General features: G+C 47.3%; 1 long non-coding RNA gene across 1 annotated transcript in view; it reads left to right on the top strand.

Annotated features, from left to right (window-relative positions):
- LOC147528289 (uncharacterized) overlaps window positions 1–17,237 on the top strand; it is a 48,530-nt gene extending 31,293 nt beyond the window's left edge. Inside the window, exons 4-6 of the long non-coding RNA XR_015222297.1 lie at window positions 10,867–10,988; window positions 11,719–11,861; window positions 17,211–17,237. This is a non-coding gene — a long non-coding RNA (uncharacterized LOC147528289). The remainder of the gene's footprint in view (window positions 1–10,866; window positions 10,989–11,718; window positions 11,862–17,210) is intronic.
- The last annotated feature ends 397 nt before the right edge of the window (window positions 17,238–17,634 follow it).

The following is a 17,634-nucleotide window of genomic DNA, read 5'->3' as shown; positions in this document are numbered from 1 at the left end:
CTTTTTCCTGCTACTGAAAGCATTTTACAAACAACTGATTAAGTATTGTATCATCCTGTGGCAGCTGTAAATGGTAATAGATCATTGTGTTATTTCCCTCTTCATTTCTTCAGCCTGGAAACCTCAGCTAGTCAATCAGGAGGAGCAGAGAGTTAATGAAACTTGTAATTGAAAAAGAAGGGAAAAATAAAATCTCCATATGTGCGTGAAAAGTTACGGAAATCTCCATACACTGAGAAATGCATTGGTGACAGGTTGGAAAAATCACTCTGGTCGTTCGGTGGTGTCTCTTGGATGGATGCAGCAGCTGTAACTGGCTTGGCCCAAGAGCCGTAGGCAGTACTAACCCATCTGCTGGTGGTGCGATCTTGGGGGGCTTGGCTGAGGTGGAATGGCCCACCCGGCTGATGTACTGGAGCTTGACTTGATTGAGTTACACATCTGTCTTGGGATGAAGTCCAATTGGGTGTGACACCAGAATTTCAGCTGGGCTGACTGGGCCCTGTCTGCTCTTGGACTTGGCCCTTGATTTCTTTTGCATGCTCTTCTCTTGGGAAGCTGTGTTACCCTTAAAAGAAAACCAGCAGTTTGTCAAGGGGATGGCTGGCATGCATCCAGTGGACCATCTTCATCATGTTGTGGGCTACTGTGCACCAACAAAATAGTGCTAGCCTTCTCTGCCCTCCCTCAGGGCCAGCGAGGACTTGTGCGTGTGTCCCAAGCCTGGGTGCTCTCCCTGTCCAGCAGACACTGCTCAGACGTTCAACAGCTGCTGTCGTTTTGGCTCGGAGGGTCTGCAGGTTGGATGTTTGCCCGTCGTTGCACGGAGACCACCAGCTCGTTTGTGCTGGAGCAATGAGCTGCGAGAGGCTCACAGTCATCCGAGTTTCCACAAGGCAGTATTTATCTTTGGAGGACTCCAAATCGCTCTTCTCCCCTTCCTCCATCTGCAACCTCTGCCTTTTTGGTTTAAACCATCACGCTGCAGGAAAGCCCAACGTCTGCAGCATGAGCAGGTGTGCAAATATCTGGATCGCTGCAGGGCAAGAGGCTTAGAGGGATGAGGTGACCCCAGGAGAGGCATGGCAATTCAGCTCTTTTTGATTAAATTAGGGTTTTTTCCCAGGTTTTCATGCATTTACTTTCCACCTCTCATATAATTTTCCATCTTCCCCACCAGAAAAACGGCAAGGGGGATTTGTGAGAAAAGCAAAATCATTTTGGTTTCGGTCTCGTTTCAGTCTTTCAAAACTGGTTTGTTTCCTTGGTGGAAAACCAGAGAAAAGTAGCGTGGAAGGGGAAAATATTCTTCTCCCTCAGCTGTAGGGATGCTGCATGGCAAAATACTTTTGACAGAGCAGCTGGTGGGGACTGAAGTGTTGCCAAACCCATCCTCTTCGTGAGACCAAAGTCCCTGAAGGTCCTCGTGTGCCAGGAGCTGCTGGGACTGCATGGAGGCTGCCCAGTGCATTGATGCTGTGGTGTTGACCTTCCAGAGGTGATGTTTCAATTCCAGCTGTAGGGCTGTGATGAGCACCGTTAATATGTCCTAAAGATACTCAAAATGGGAGAAACTGGGAGCTTTGGTATCTACGGCAGAGGACTTAAGGGAGGTGATAATTCCCCATCAACCTTTAACTCTAAACCCCAAAATGACAATCCCAGATGCAGATTTTACTCTTTCACTGCGTCTTCCCATGGCAGAAAGGTCCAGCTTTACACTCTCTGAGGAGAAATATGCTTTTCTGAAATAATTTGTGACACCAACGCTGGCAATGGTTATTCCCAGATGCTGTGCTGCCTCCACAGGTGGAGGAAGAGGAGGAGGTTAAACAGATTAGGGCTGTTTAAATTAGTGAGGAGCTGAGTAAGAGGTGCTTTGGTGGGGTTTATGAAATAGTGAGTGGTGCAGAGAAGGTCAGGAAACCACTGCTCTTTACCAGCTCGTGTGTTTTACAGAACACCTGGTGCTACTCAAAGGGAGGACTGGAATATTAAATAATATTTATATTATCATAAACTAATATATAGTATTAAACCAAATGTTTAAAGTAGGGGGGAAAAAAGGTGTTTTGCAAGTATATGTCAGCTGTTCTTGAGTGGTGATGCTAGGATGGGTGTTGCCCAGGCCTTGGTAGGAGTGCTTCTCCATGGTCCCTGAGGGTTTGCAGGATGGACTTCTGTCTGCACCTGGAGGCAGCCGAAATATTTTCTGATAGATATGGAAATTCTGCCTCAACTTGGCAAGATTTTTAGGATTTAAACCTGTCCTAAGGCTGAACTTTTAAAAGAGGGCTAAGATGTTTTGCAAGCCAACCTGGTAGTGTCATGCTGGGCTGGAGCACCTTTCCTATGAGGACAGGCTGAAAGAGTTGGGGCTGTTCAGCCTGGAGAAGAGGAGGCTCCGGGGTGACCTTATAGCGGTCTTCCAGTACCTCAAGGGGGCCTACAAGAAAGATGGGGAGAGGCTGTTCAGGAGGGCCTGTTGTGATAGGACAAGGGGTAATGGTTTTAAAATAGAGGGAGGTAGATTCAGATTGGATATTAGGAAAAAGTTTTTTACCATGAGAGTTGTAGAACACTGGAACAGGTTGCCCAGAGAGGTGGTGGATGCTCCATCCCTGGAGACGTTCAAGGCCAGGTTGGACGAGGCCCTGAGCAACCTGATCTAGTTGGAGATATCCCTGTTCCTTGCAGGGGGATTGGACTAGATGACCTTTGAAGGTCCCTTCCAGCCCTAACCATTCTATGATTCTATGATTCTATGTTCCTCAAGGGCTCTGCAGATGAGCCGCAGTGGCATTATGGCCCCCAGGTCAAAGGCAGCAGGGTGTTTGCTGTAAAACTGTCATCTTCTGGCCATCAGAAGCTGATGCCATGGTTTGCTCTGTAGGTTGTGTAGCATGATTTACTGTGTGGTGCTCAATGTTTCAGAGACAAATGAAGTTAGGACAAGCTGTGTTGCTGAATCAGGAGTAACCGCGTGGTTCTCCTGACTCTTACAAGCTGCACTGATTTACTCCTCTGAAGACCTAATAACAAAAGAAAATAAAACGATGCTCCACGTTCACCTCGATCCAAAGATGCTCAATGGATTGGGAGTGAGAGATGATTTTTCTCCAGCCCTTCTCGAACACCCACGTGCCAAAGCTCGCGAAGGCTTCTCTGGTTGTTGCTCTAAGATTGGTATCTAATGAGTGCTCCCTGGGGAGGGGCGTTTAAAAAGGATAACCAGGAGCTTCTTGAAAGGGGTTGTTGGGGTGGTGGGTTGCAGCAGCAGGGCTGGGAGAGGAGGACAACAGGGAGGAGGGATGGGATGGGATGGAGGAGGTGGGAACCACTCGGGGAGGGCGAGCTGCTGCGCTGGGCCATCCCATGTCTGGCACCTGCTGGCCTGGCAAGAAAGGATGTCCTCCTGGTCACTGTGCTGCTGTCGTTCTCCCAAATACAAGTGACACCAAAGCATCCCACCGGAGCCTGGAATGAGCCGGAACACTTTGCAGAGAGAAGCCTGGTGGGGAGAGCACCTCAGCCACGGGCCAGCCCCCTCTGGGCAGCCTTAATACTAGGGTAAACTCAAAATTTTTTCTTTTACAGGGAAACGCTGAAGAACTGTTACCAAAACTGTAGTGAATGAGGTTGCACGTGGGTTTTTAGATAAGCTGTGAGACAGGGCATCCCTCTTCCGCAGGACTGGGATGCTCAGGCTGCATTCCTTTCCTTAGGAAGGGCGAAGCGGCAGCAACATCAAAGGTTTGGGGCGTCTGTTTTTCAAGCGTCGGACAGCTGCAAGAGCTTAAGCCAGGAAAGTTGATCAGAAAGTTGGGGAGCTGCTGTCTCCTGTGCTGCTGCCCAGCCAGGAGCTTGCTGGGATCCCTCTGCCTCCCCAGCAGCTCGCAATGAGAGCGGTGCCTTCCTTTTAAGAGATCGTGGTTTGTGGCAGAGAAATTCATTGCCCTACACATGGAAAAGTGATTGTGTCGCCAGAAATTTTGGATATACTTCAATGGTTTTTCACCGGCCTCATGCCTGTCCTCTATAGGAGAGGTTTTGGTCTTCTGAGGGGTAATAGCATCCCCTCTGCCAGCTGTGCATCAGGAATGAATCTTGTGATGCGATGGTGCGTGTGTGTAAGGCAGGATGTAAACAGGGCTCTGATATACAAATTATTACTGCCTGGAGGGAAAGGTTGGAAGGCAAACACCTTGGGTTTTTGCTGGGTGCTGCGCAGGAGCCTCGCTGGATTTCCAGTCCGTGCCGCTCCTGGTGCTCCCACATGCTGTTCTGGGCTTCGGATCGTCAGACGAGGCTGATCTGACTATCTCTGTAAGGGAGACTCATTCCTTTGCCTGCACAGTGCCGTGCTGAGGAGGAAGGATTTGGGTGACCATCTCTGAGCACGTTTCAGGGGCCTTTGGCTGTGATGGCTACGAATTATTTCGAGTGGGCGACGGAGAGGAAGAGGAATTGTAAAAGAGGAATTGTGTCTATGTGCATAAACGACAGGGGCTCGGCAGTGCCAAGACCATCCAGGCTGAGTTAAACTGAGCATGGTACAGCCTGTCATGTAGTATGTTCTTCTAGTGGTGAGGTACTGGAACAGGTTGCCCAGAGAAGCTGTGGATGCCCCATCCCTGGAAGTGTTCAAGGCCAGGTTGGATGAGGCTTTGGGCAACCTGGTGTAGTGGAGGATTTCCCTGCCCATGGCAGGGGGGTTGGAACTAGATGATCTTTGAGGTCCCTTCCAACCCTAACCATTCTATGATTCTTACAAAAGCCAACCATAAATCATTTGGATGCGAATATTTTAACCACCTGGTCCCATCGTTCCCATCGCGTGGTTAATCCAATACTGGAAGTAAATAGTTCAGCCGCGTTTCATCTCCATCCATCAGAAAGCTCTGCCCTCTCCCTCTTCCTTGTTGAGTTTTGTCAGGAGCAGAAATAAAACAGGTTTGTTCTTGCTGGCTGACTGATGATTGGTGGGTCATAGAATTTTAGATTCTGTGTTTAGTCACAACGCGTTTCGCGGCGATTTCTTTTTCCTTCTTTATCACCTAGAAAGGCTTACCTGTGCTCGGAGGATACACAGCCTGCTTGCTTTTTGGGTCAGAAAAAACAAAGGTCACACACTGCAGTGACAAACCTGCTTTTCTCCAGGTCACTTTTTCATCAAAAAACACCAGGGATAAACTTCTGCTCTAAAAGCCACAAATTCTTCACTCTCATCATAAATGCACAGAGGCAAGTTAGTCCGCTCAGCAGTGCTCAGGATCTACTCTAGGTCGTGGGGCAGATGTTGGCTGGCTTTTGGTGGCTCCATTGTATCCATCTGTCTTCAATATTAAAATATTAAGTTGGAAGAAAATGTATGCGCATTCTTATAGTGACCCATGTTTTGTTTAAAAACAAGGAGCATGTGCAAAGTGGTATTTGTTATGGTAAAACTTTAAAAAAAAAAAAGAAATGTAATGGAGCCTTTGAAACCTCAAAAAAATTGTGGGATTGCTTTTGGCAGGAAATGAAAAAAATTTCCTTTTCCTTGATATTCTTTTATTTTCTTTTTCTTTTTTTTTTTTTTTATATTTTTCCAAAGACAATGTAATTTCCTGACTATCCTTAATCTGAGCTGTATAATCGCAAGGAAAGGAAGACAAACTGGGATAACTCCTTCCTGTATGGAAATGATTTCCAATCTTTATTCGAATGTACTCTAGCTTTGTGTGCCTTATCCTTCAGATATAGCTAGAAGTATTACTTGGCAAAGGTCCTCGTTGCAGAGGTAGGGCTGGCAATGGAAGAAAGAGAGGTAATGGGGTTGTATGCAGACATCCCTAAAGGTATGCAAGACCCAAAGCTGGAGAGAAGGCTCCAAAGTAAATTTTCGTTTGTTTTAAAGCACATTCCTATAATCCAAATATCGCTTTAGGTTTATTTTTTGAGATCATGCCCTGCCTTGTGTATTTGGGAGTATCGTACTCAGAGCAATCGCTCTCGTCTGATGAACATGGTTGGCTCTTCCCTTCCAGGCAAAATTATGGAAGTAATTAAAACTTGCTCGGTTTGCAAATGGGAAACGATTTGCAGCCTGCAAAACAGACGGTGACATTAGCAGCAGTTACTGGAAGGAGAGCCAAGCGAACGAAGGAAATGCTTGCCTCCAAAACCATCTCTCCAAAAGGATGCCAAACTTTGTGCTGGAGCTCGCCTCCAAGGAAGCTATGGAAAGCTGCTGTGGTGTGGTTTGGTTGGATATTAGGTTTCAGAAAAGCTCGTAACTTCATTGAAAAATGGTCCTAGACTTGATGCTGGCAGATTGTGCTTGTGGTACTCGTGCTTCTTGGCTCCAACCAGGACTTGCAGCCGTTCCGCAAGCGGGAAGACATTGGAAGATCTGTCGCTTGCGTGAGTGTTTCAGCCGTATCTTGAAATGGTATTATGAAACCGATCTGATCTGGTTCCCACTTCAAAACGGGAGCCAACGGATCCAGATTCAGGGCGCCTCATCCGAACCGCAGATCAGTTTTTAAGAGAGCTGGAATTGCAGTTCTAGTTTTAGTCTATAATGGGAAAATTACTTTTTTTTTGGATGATCCCCAGGAATTTCGCTATCTTGCAAACCGCCGATTTCCAGACTCGTGCGTAGCGCAGAGCAGGAGGGGAAACCTGACATCTCTTCAACTCCTACGTACTTTCTGCATAATCCAGTTGCTTCCACTTTCGGCTGAGTCAAATTGACTCCTGCAGAAAAGTGGGAAAAGTTGCACGTGTTCTTTGGAAGCGCGAAGAAGTTTGCGTGTGAGCAAAGCCCATCTCTCAGGAACTCCTGAAGAAACCCTCTGCTCCCAGTCAGAGAGTCCACACCACACTGCAAACACACCCATCCTTGGGTGTAAGCACCATTTCTTCAAACCCTGCTTCTCGTTATCATTTTTAGCCACAGAAATTTCCCCCTGCTGTAAGAGTTACGGCCTGATCTAAAGAAAAGAAAATGTAATACTTGTGTGACTTCTTAATAACGCATTTTTCTGGTTGTTTGCTTGGTGTTCTCTAGTATAAAAAAAGAGCAAACACTCAGGAAATGCTTGCTTTAATACCCATGTGGAACTGTGTTCCTCTCCCCAGGAAAAGCCAGCAGCAATTAATACACGTTGCTCACTTATGAATCTGACCAGGCTTATTTAAACAGCTTGTTCAATATTGGTAGATGCTGCAGAAATAAGGTATTTCAGACTAGAGGGATTTGACTTGTAAAACTTCAAGAAAATGTTGAAAACTCTTCTGGGGTTTGCTGGGGGGGAGGAATATAGGCTTTGAGCATGTATTGGGATTTTTTTTTTTTCTTCATTTCTACAACAAATGATGGCTTCTAATGCAAATATTTGAGACTCATTGGTATTTATCATTGCCTTATTGAAATATCATCTTCAGGTCCTTTAAAAAAGCAGGGAGGAAAAAAAGATTTCTGGTTTAAATCAAGGCATCCAAGTGGCAGCTTTTCACAGGAAGATGCAACAATCTTTTTCCAGCTGAGAAAAACAGGTCAGTTATCAGTCCTGGGCCCCTTTGCTCCAATATGGCACAAAGAGGTGCTGTGAGCAGGGTTCTCCTGAAAAAGCAGATGATGGGATAAGCCTGCGTCCTCGCCGGTGTGAATCCCTGACCCAGCTTCCGTAGCAGACGAGCTCAAGAGCATGAAAGAGCTGCTGGGGAGGGAGAAGAAGCCTCGCAGGCAGGCTGACCCTTCAATGCCCACCAACTTAAGGCAAGTGTCGCCGTGCTGGAGCGGGTCGCTGGGCACAGCGCACACTAGCCTGATCAGACTCGGTCCTCCGGGCATCCTGCCCCAAGACATGGCTGCACGGTTCAAGGATGGGTCGTTGGATAAAAATCCTAGCTAATGTGATATGTGGGGAAGGTGGTCTTGCCGTTGCTGGCTGTGGGAGGAAGTGGGTGGTGTTTTGTAATAGTTTCCACCAATTTCACTGTTCTTTTTATTTTTCCACTATTTTTCAACTGCCAGCCCCCTTCTGCTCTCCACCCATCCTCTTACCCACATGAGAGTCTGACTATACGCTAGTTTGTCCCTTGGGCTTGCAAAGAGCTGGTGTATCTTTCCACTCAACCCATTTGGGTTCGGAAAACAGGAGATTGGCGAGATCCTTACCCTTTCAAAGGGCAGCAGCTGGACCGTGGCGTCCCCATCCCACCGAAAAATATCTCACAGGGTAGTAGGCACCCAGTGTATCTGCTGCACAGCACGGCAGCGGGGAAACGTGAGCTTGTGTCAATGCTTTTAGCTATCCTTGAAGGCTGGGGTGAGGATTCACATCATCTATAGGAGCTACTCCCTCCCTGGGGAGGGCTGAGAGCTTCCTCCAAGCCATGGGGCGTGGACAACTGGGGGATGAGATGAAACCTTTTTGATGGTGCAAGTGTGAATAGCTCCTGAGTCAGCGGTGCCTGGGGGCTGGAGGCTGCTCCATCACTTGAGATCACTTGGCTCCGTGCTTGATGTGCTCTTCCAAACGTAAATGCTAGCTCAGGGCTGGTTGATTGGGTTTTGCTGTGTGTGTTTGTGGGGCAGGGTGGATTAATTCCCTCCGCCGCAGGGGTCACTGGATGTGGCCACGCAGAAGGTCTCACAAGGATGAGGGTTCAGAAAGGTGCGGGGACATCAGACACCCATCTCCAACGTGAAAGTGAAAAGGGAAATAAGTGCTTTATCCTGCTCCCCACCCCCGGACTGCCACAAAAAGTCCAGTTTACAGAGATATGTAGATCCATTTTGGCCTTGCAAGGAACAAATCTACAGTCTCCCCAAGTGAAAATACTCCTTCAAGTGCCCGTTTCGTGCTCCAGTTTGGCGAATGTCCAGCGTATGTCAGTCCCAGCAGCAATGTCTCCTCTGACAAGGATTTAATATTTGGAGGCTGTTGGCCCTAATTCAGCAGAGCACCAGCTCATCAGCAGCGCTCACATGTTCTTGGCTTGCTCCCTTCTCCGTATCATGTTGAGCATGGGTTCCTTGGGAGAGGAATCTTTGGAGCGAGGAGACAAGTTGGTTTTGTTCCTGCTTATTTTATTTGCTGTCCAAATTAATAATAGGTTAAAGATGTCCTGCTGATTAGCCATAACATCCCAGCAGCATTATTTATTCTGTCACAGCTGAGATCAGGATCCTAGGGTGCTGAGGAAAGAAGATACCAACTCTGCCATGGATATAAAGAAAGGAGAGGCTTCTGGTCTTAAGGAAAGGGTTGTCAGCATTAAAGTGGCCTTAAAAAAATGGACTTGCAGCTGGTGGTGTGGATTTCCACCGTTGATGAGAGCAAGATGGCTGAAAAGCAGATACGGGGAAAATTGTAACTGAATTGGAGGTCTTGAGTTAAAGAAGGAGGTGCATAAATGCCGATGGTGTTTTTGAAACTAAGTGGAACCATCTCCAGGCATTCCCTTTCCATGGAGTGGAGCAGGGCAGACTTTGCTGGCCAAAAAGTGGCACCAGCTGTGCTTTTGGGATGCCAGGGCAAGGGCTGGTGGATCTGGCTGGATGGCAAAGCGTTGACCTCGCCCATCCCCAGGACCTGTGCTCTGCGGAGGGACGCAGGTTAGAAAGTTCACGTAATCCAATCCCAACGCTTCACGTCAGTGCTTCTGCTTTCTGCACCAGGTCCTTCCCTGCCAAACTCAGGGGTATTCGGAGTTGTTCTCTGCCCGCCAGGTTCTCGCCGTCCAGCAGCACATTGGTGCTGCCCAGTGGTCCACATCTGGCCAAGTGGGCTCTGGAAGATTCAGAAAAGAAAATATTGAAAGCTCTTCCTGGCTCAATATCTGTTTGTATATCTATATATAGCGTATGTATATATCACGGAATCACAGAATGTCAGGGATTGGAAGGGTCCTCAAAGGGTCATCTAGTCCAATCCCCCTGCCGGAGCAGGACCACCTAGATCAGATCACACAAGAACGCGTCCAGGCGGGTTTTGAACATCTCCAGAGAAGGAGACTCCACAACCTCTCTGGGCAGCCTGTTCCAGTGTTCTGTTACCCTTACTGGGAAGAAGTTCTTCCTCATGTTTATATAATATATCTAGAAAATAAGCTTGTCTAGAACCACAGCATGCAGCCTTTCTCTGTCAGCAGGCTTTCCACGAGGCTGAGCTTACACATGGGGACCAGATGTGACCATCCAAAGAGGCCTGTTCGCTTCTATACCCTCTTTTTGTTTTGTGTTTTTTTTTCTCTCCCCTCCAACTTAAGTACAGCACAAGACATATGGGCCAACTATCCATCTGAGCAGAAACCAAAAACCAAGAGCAATTGCGTACAGTGCCATAAATTTCCAATAATAAATAGGGATATGTGAATTAAGAACGAACTCTCCGAGCAGTTTGTAGACATTCCAGTTTCTTGTTTTAATATCTTCATGTGGCTTTTTTCCCCTCCCCTTCTTTGCTTCTCTTGGTGGGAGGTGGCACTTTTAACAAAGTTTCCCAGGAGCAAGAGGCCATCTCTGGTTATGTAAAGCAGAATTAAAAAATAAAAAGAAAAAAAAAAGAAAAAAGGGACTAGGACTCTTCAAAAGGAGCCTAGCAGAACTAGAGACCTCAGGCGTCTTGGGAGCCGTATATTCAGTTCTTTGAGTGGCCCCTGAAAAATCCCATCCACACGATATTGGCAGTCGATGCAAGGACTGGTGGACACTTTGCCAGCTTAGAGCCTTTATATGAACTTCCAAAGCTTTCATGAGCTGTCTCAGCCAGCCACCCTTCTTCCCGACAGCAACGAAAGCAATCCAGAAAGTCAAATTCCCGTTGCATGGCATGAAATTTTCTGACGTTTTTCTGTTTGCTTTTGTTCCAGATCGGGAAGAAAAGTAAAAGTTTTTTTTACACTGAACGGACCTTCTTGTGAAACATGGAGTCAGAAACACAAGAGTGACCTCGTTGATGCAGAAGACCGTTTCATTTCAGGCTGAGTGCCAGGTAAAGTGATATAAAACACGGGCATCAGAACGAAGGGAAAGGCAAGAATAACCAACATGAAAAAGCAAAAATGAAGCTTTTGGTTTCAAATGTAAATGTTTCTGAGGTTTAGCTGTCCAGCTCCTTCAAGATCAAAATTCTCCCACCTATCAAATTACACAGCTTGCTGTCACATCTGTGCTCCTCTTTAGAACGCAGAGTTGATAACCGCATGCAAAACTTGGGATCCAGGTTGAGGCTGGCCCTGCTTTGTTTGGACTAAAGACCTCTTGAGGTCCCTTCTGACCTCGGTGATGCCCACAGTCTTTGCCATGGAAAAAAAGTAGCTTTGCTAAGAGATAATGAGGGAGGAAGAAGTTGGGGGGGGAAGCTAAAGAGGAGGAAAAAAAGCAAGATTGCAGAAGAAAAACAAAAGTAGAGGAATGTGCTTCTCAAAGCCATGCCTAGAGGGGAAGAAGCAGGACGAGCACTTGTACCTTTCCAGGCTGCAAATTTAAAATTCCTTCCCTACTTTTCTTCCAAAATATCCCCAAAGTAATCTCCTCCAGGCACTGTACGGACCTGATCTCAGTTCAGCAGTGGAGGAGGGATTTTCCCAGGTGCATGAAGCATCTTTGGGAAGGTGACGTTCTCCGACTGCAGGGAGCATCTGTTCATGGGGAAGGCACAGGAGAGTTGGCATGTTAAGCAGTAAGCAATTGTCTTCAATTTTACCCACTTTGCTTTATAGAGAAGGGAGAAAACAGCAAGCAGGAATACCAAATGACACAACAGGAGCCGCTGCATGAATCGAGAGGAAGGAGCGGTCCTGATTGCTGAGGCTCAGCACCCCATGGCAGAGGGAGCACCCAACAGATCGAGAGGTTTACTAAGGTAAGATGGAGCATTTCGAGTATCCAGTACTGACTTTCTCTGCAAGTCTAGGAGCCGTGTACAGTCGCTTGGTAATTCTTGCTTGTGCTGGTAGCTGTTAAGGAAGATGTTCCCCAGCACAAGAAGGATATGGAGCTGCTGGAGCGGGTCCAGAGGAGGGCCACAAAGATGATCCGAGGGCTGGAGCATCTCTGCTATGAAGACAGGCTAAGGGAGTTGGGACTGTTCAGCCTGGAGAAGAGAAGGCTCCAGGGTGATCTTATTGCAGCTTTCCAGTACTTAAAGGGGGCTTACAGGAAAGCTGGAGAGGGACTTTTTACAAGGGTGTGTAGTGATAGGACAAGGGGCAATGGATTGAAACTGAAAGAGGGGAGATTTAGATTAGATATAATGAAGAAATTTTTCACTCAGAGGGTGGTGAGGCACTGGAACAGGTTGCCCAGAGAAGTTGTAGATGCCCCATCCCTGGAAGTGTTCAAGGCCAGGTTGGATGAGGCTTTGGGCAGCCTGGTGTAGTGGAGGGTGTCCCTGCCCATGGCAGGGGGGTTGGAACTAGATGATCTTTGAGGTCCCTTCCAACTCTAACCATTCTATGATTCTATGTTAACTTGGGCTGTTAAGGAAATCGGAGCCTATGGCCACCCTGACTTGAAGGGGCTGTGACATAGGAGGGACGATGTGACGAGTTCATCCACAGCACCCGGTGTATTTAGGCTGAGTAGTTTCGGTACTAAAGCTGTGTGAAGTCAACAGCACAAGTCCTACTGTGGAGGGCCATCTCTGAGCCCCGCAGCGTGCTTGATAAATAGGTTGGACGTTTGGTTTGGTGTCATAATTCCAACGGTTCTCGGTATTGGCTCAGCTCTTCTTTATTCAAAGTCAGTGGGAAGCGCTGACAGCGAGCCAGCACGGCTCTTACAATCCCTTTCTCTCACTAATTACTTCTGGCTGCCGTGGAAGCCCAAAGGGCTTCAAAGGGATGACACTGGATTTGCACGAGGCTCTGTCTCTCTGGATCTTCCATCCCAGTTTCTCAGCCCATGGTGGTCCATAAGGCTTCAGAAGGGGACCCGCTAAACAACTGCAGAAAACATTAAAATATATTATGTGTTCCCACGAAAGCACGTTCCCACGCAGACAAAGGCAAGGAAAATGGAGAGGAATCAAAGCGCTAAGTGAACAATTGAAATGCAGATATTTTTTTTTTTCCTTCCTCTTTTTGGCTGTAAATGAAAAAAGCATGTGCACAAGATGGAGTTGGGTTCTCCAAAAGGTGAAATGGTTCTTAAACACAATGTGCAGGAGCACATACTCTGCCCCCCATCAAGAGCACTATGGGATGCTGCAGCGGTGGTCCGAGGCCTGGGGCACCATCCTTCGGGGCAAGTCCAAGCTTGAGCTGTTAATCTCACTGACCTCTTGGTGCTTTTAACATCTCATCCTTAACTACCTGTACGTCTTCCCTCAGGCCAAACGCTGCTTAAGCCCTTCTGGCTATGTTTTAGGACCATGTAGCCTTCCTACCTCTCTGTTAATGCAAGACCAAAGATAGACTGCTCCAAACAGATTGATTTTGTTTCTTAAAATTGTTAACGAGTCTTCAAGGAGCTTCATACACCTCACACATAAGCCATTGCATCCCTGCCACTTTGCCACTTCGTTCTCAGGGGGCGAATTTTGAAGCAAAACATTGATGCCTCAACTTTGCCATGGCGATACTGCTTTCCCGTGTAGGGGGATGTGTCCTACTTCTCTATGAGGGAGCAGAGGAACCCCGAGGTGAAGCCATCTGTAACATCCACAGCCATGCCAAGACAAATGCCACCAAATCAGTGCGATCCTTCCCCCCCTCTCTCAGCAGCTGGGTCAAAGAGGAGAAACTCTGGTCCAGGCTGAGCAGAAAAAGCAGTTTTTGGTCTTGATGGAGTTTTGAAGGAGATGCTTGTGCCAGGGACAGTGACGCCAGCTCAGGGGGACAGGGGAGGGTAGGCTGGGAAGTGATGGTCTCTGTGTCCTGTGGAGGGACGGCAAAACGTGGCACTGAAATCACAGCAGTGAATGTGTCGGAGACTTTTTTCTGTTTTACAGAGCATTATGCACCTTCTCGGGCCCTTTTGGGTTGGAAAAGTGGTATAATCAGAGGATTTCTGTAATACAGGCTGCTGTAGACATCTCCAGCATCACTGCATATCCTAAAAGAAAAAGAGATGGGTGGGTTTTTTTTGCTAATCAACCCATGATTCTTCTGGGCAGTTTCCTGCAGGAGGGAGCAAGGGGAGGGGTGGGCTGTTTATCCCCAAAGCGTCTGTGCAGTCCCTCTCCTAGGGCTGAGCTCATCGCCTTTGCCATGGTGAGCTTCAGCCCTTGGGTCACAGTGGTGGCTCTTCCCACTCGGGATGGGTTTTCCATCCACGATGCTTCAAAAACACATCCCAGGCTTGGATTAACCCTGTCCAACATGGAGATACTTTATAAGCAGTTTTCATAAAACAGAGAAGTTTTATAACTAGTCAACAAGATGATGGGATGGCTCTGGACGAAGCAAAAAAGAGCATCATCAGACAAATTCAAGTGATTTTGGCCAGACTCTTCTCCTGGACAAAACCAGTTTGGCACCGTTTGCTCCACTCCTGATTTTCACTTGTTTCAATGAGGGAGAGGAACAGGGGGTTCCACCAAACCATTAAGAAAGTGGTGATTTCAAAAGAGCCAGGCAAATCTGACGGTGCTCATTTCGACGGGCTTTTAGTAACCTTCAGAGACTGGTAATTTGGGTGGTAAACCCACTTTATGATCTGTTATTACCTGTGCTCTGCTCGGGGGCAGCAAAACTCATTACGGGCGTAAATGGCTGGAGCGCTCCTGCGTACCCGTGCAGGCAGCCTTTAATGCTCTCCCTTTTCCGGCTTCTCAGCGATAAAAATACATTACTGGTTAAAAAAAAAACAACAAAAAACCAAACACAAAAAAAAAAAAAAACACAAAAGCTGCAGAGTTAGCTGCTGGTTTGCTTAGCGGTCAGGCTTCTGTGCTTGAGGTTTGATTCCGCTGCCGACGTCCCATGGATGACTGTAGGAAATGCACTTAGTTTTTAGGAAGTCAGCCAGTATGGTACGCTTTCTGGTTTTTATTTAACTGCACATTAAACGTTCCCCTTTGCCCCAAGTTTTATGGAGGAGAAATTAAAGAGAGCCTCGTTAAGCTGGAAACGCGGAAGGAGAACAGTCCATCCTGCTGGGCCAAAGAAACAGCCTCAGGATCAGCTCTATGACATCAACCCAGTTCTCTGGACCTGGTATAATTACGAGCGTCACAATCTGCAGAGGGCACAGGAGCTGTTAGACGTTCCTCCTGTAGAAAACTGGGGAGAAACAAAGGCTGGAAGGGACCTCAGAGTTCATAAAAACTCACAGCTGGTGGATGTCTGTGCAAACTGATCACGTTGGGCAGTGGAGATCCCTCAACAGCCCTGTGCAACATCTCTGTGCTGTTACAACATTTGTCCTCGAATAGAAAATGTTTCATATCTCTAGCAAACAGAAACACCAAAGTCTGCCAACGTCCCAGCCAACTCTCTTGGCCATGGGGTATCACTCCAGAAAGGCTCAAGAAGCTGGTCCCATGCAGGAAGCCTTTGAGAAACGATGCACCAGAGGGTTTCCAATGAGCTCACAGGTCTGTTGTCATGTACAATGTCCTGAGTGTTGGGGCAGGCGCGCACCTCCACCGTCTTTGCTCCCCCCATCTCTCCCAGTGTTTTGGCTCAACACCATGGTACAGCCAAAGGACCACGCATTGCGTTTCGTTTTGAAGGTGCCTGCTAGCACCCCTAACCCACCATCACCTCCAGATGCTCCAAAAAAAATGGTTTTGGGCCATGTTACACCTGGGATGAAGCCATGCCATCTGGGTGGTGCTCTAGGAAAGTGCAGAAATCTGTTGCTCTTGGTGGCATTTCTCCACACCTCACCTGCGCTGGAGTTTCTCATTAGAAGGAAAAGGTGTAGATTAACTTGGTATTAACTAATACTGAGAGCACCATCTGGTGGGCTGCGGGGCCGGATAACACGGGCGGTCAGACCCAGGGGTGGGCTTGGGGCCTGAAAGCAATCCAGAAGTGCATCTGGTTGGGGCCATCAAGTGGCTGTGGTCCACCTGGTCTGGCTTCCCATAGCCACCAGCGGGCAGCCTCAAGGAGAAGGTGGAAATCATCCCCACGGCGGCAGTTAGCAAACATTTCTTCCTGCCTTTGGACGGATGGAGCTTGATGTGCTCTTCAAGTGTGGAGAAATCCCTAGCTGGGATGACTTGGCTCCTACCATAAACATCCATCCTTTCTTTGAACATGGAAAAAATCTTAACGTCAGTTATATTGTGGCAATGAGTTCTGTGGGTTTGCGATTTTATATATATGATTATATATGTTTCTCTTCCATATAGATATAAAAATATATATCCATTTGAAGTTGGCTGATAGTCAACATTACCATCTGTAGCCTTTCCCTGTGACTTCGCAGGGCCTGAGTTCCTTGGGCCAGCCACGATATTGCTGGTTCTCATGGGTTTGTCCAGAGCCCTGTGATATCCTGTTAACTCTTACGAAGACCCTCCGTTTGCTGTGCTGTACAAAACCCAGGAAAGGTGACCTTCAAAAAGCAAAAGAACACCATGCAAATCATGCACCGTTTTTAAAACCTTGATCTTTTCATCAACCCTTCGGCATAACCCCTGAGCTCTGCCTGCTTTAGGGTGGGAGATATCCTCCCAAGGCATTAGATGGCTTTTGCCAGGCGGCTGATCCTCCTTTTACCCGTATGGAAGCAAGTCAAAGATGCTCCTTCACCTGCCCCGTTCACTGCTGGCCATGAGTCAGACCAAGAAGTCCCTCTTTTACTGCATCCAGCACGATGAGGAATGAATTATCCCAAGCATTTTTTTTTTAAATTATTATCACATAAATTTTGGTCTATCAAAGTGTTTCCTCTGTGCGAGCTGTCAGGGAGCATGTTTTTCTATGTGCTTGTGCAATTTGGTGCAAACTGGAGCCCTCAGCTTGAGGAGAGCACTGGAGCAGGGCTGCAATATGAAGAGTACAATAACAATACAGATTTTGTGAGGTCTCCAGCCCTTGGCAGCCTCAGGACGAGAAGCTCTTGCTTCTCTGAGCTGAACTCCTACCCCCAGACTCAGTCCATCTGATTTCCATTAGAATGTCCTCCAAGCAAAGGTGAAAACAATGAGACATTAAGCAATTTTAGCCCAGCCTCATCTTTCTGCTTCCCTTGCCTGTGGGGTGCCTTGTCGGGCTGGCAGCGATGGGTTAGTGATGGCAGGATTTTTTTTTTTTAGAAAATAAGCAGAGAGGTTTGCCACGGTCTGCTCTGCTCCTGCACGAGCTGAAGGAGATGTTGGTAGAAGCTTGACTAGAGACCTAAGTGAATATAACCCACAAACTTGTTGCATCTTATTGGGATGCTTAGCGTGCGCTGTGACTGTCTCTGGGGTCTGCAGAACAAGTCGGGTGATGTTCTGCAATGTGCTTACGGGGAATTTTATTGTCGTTACTTGTTGTGTTTCTACACAGCCATCACATCACAGCCATCACATCCTTCATAGAACCATATTTCATGTGGATTACTCAATAACAGGAGTAGCTCATGCTATTTTATCCTCAGCATCAGTGTTGGTTTTCGTTGCAATGAGCTTAAATCAAAGATAAGGAGAAAAATTAGTAGTTGAAGGAGTTTGCAGCTGTGCCTCTCTGGGATGCTTC

This window comes from Tauraco erythrolophus, chromosome 8 (assembly GCF_009769465.1).
Source record: "Tauraco erythrolophus isolate bTauEry1 chromosome 8, bTauEry1.pri, whole genome shotgun sequence".
In the NCBI taxonomy this organism is placed as follows: domain Eukaryota; kingdom Metazoa; phylum Chordata; class Aves; order Musophagiformes; family Musophagidae; genus Tauraco; species Tauraco erythrolophus.
This window is presented reverse-complemented; position numbering and strand designations above follow the sequence as displayed.